General features: G+C 39.4%; 1 pseudogene; it reads right to left on the bottom strand.

The window, feature by feature from the left end:
- Positions 1-346: 346 nt before the first annotated feature.
- Positions 347-1,232, bottom strand: part of LOC101350984 (cytochrome P450 3A4-like) — a 43,824-nt pseudogene continuing 42,938 nt past the window's right edge.

Here is a 1,232-nt window from a genome sequence, read left to right as displayed (position 1 = left end):
TTATGCTAAGTGACAGAAGCCAGTCACAAAAGACCACATATTATATGACTCCATTTATATAAAATGTCCAGAGTAAGGAAATCAACAGAGACAGATAGTAGATTAGTGGTTGCTTAGGGATGTAGGATGAGGAGGGACTGGGAAACAGGAGGGTAATACCTAAAGACAACGTGGTTTCTTCTTGAGTTGAAGAAAATATTCTAAATATGACTGTGGCAATGGTTGAAAGTATCTCAAAATGCTAAAAACCACTGAATTGTACATTTTAAATGGATGCACTGTATGGTATGTGAAATATACCTCAATTAACCTGTTATTAAAAAGAAACAAATGGTAGTAGACATACTTATTAAGAAAAACAATGGGTCCAAGAAATCAAATTTTATAAGCTTTCTGACTTTTTGCACAAAGCGATCTTGTGGATTGTTGAGGGAATCAATGTTCACTCCAAATGACGTGCTAGTGATCCCATCCATGCTGTAGGCCCCGAAGATGCTAAGTAGAGAATAAAGACGAGATTAAAAATGAGCATCTCCTTACTATCTCTCTGTAACAAATTCAGCAAGAAGTGCATGTAAATTCATATGCACAGGGAAAGAGTCACATACTTTCAGAATCATCTGCTGGATCAGCTGAGTGTCTGTATGTCCATTATGCTTACTCAAGAGGCATTTATCAGGTGACAATGATTCAGATGTCCCTGTGCTAGTGGTAACGGGGACACGAAGGTGCATTAGACCCATCTCTGAGCTCCAGGAACTCGTCATAGAGGTATGCAAACCTACAGATGGGACAAACTACAGCAGCGAGTGTTGAATGTGGAAGATGACAGGTGTGTAAGAGCACTGCTGAAGCAGTACAAATGATAGAATAATGAATTCTTCCTAGCAAGGCCCAGAAATGTGACACTAGATCTGAGTCTTATCTCCCCACAATGTCTATGCCTACAGAAGAATAATATATAGCATTTTGCTGGTATCCTCAGCAAATCTGTGAAGGGGTTTAGGTTGTGTCGAGTTCCACATTTGAACTTTCTTGCTCCACCTCTCGCCAGCCAATAAGTACCAAATGCCTCTCCACTCCCACCATCCCAAATACCTACACTCAAAACTTCAGTACTAGCAATCATGTTTCTTCTACCTAATTTTTTTTCTAGAAAATACAAGTTGACAATTAAGCAGATAAATTAACCAAGCTCATGTACACAGTGGAGAAGACGGTTTCTCTCCTGG

This window comes from Trichechus manatus, unplaced genomic scaffold, assembly GCF_000243295.1.
Source record: "Trichechus manatus latirostris isolate Lorelei unplaced genomic scaffold, TriManLat1.0 scaffold00077, whole genome shotgun sequence".
NCBI classification, from domain to species: Eukaryota; Metazoa; Chordata; class Mammalia; order Sirenia; family Trichechidae; genus Trichechus; species Trichechus manatus.
This window is presented reverse-complemented; position numbering and strand designations above follow the sequence as displayed.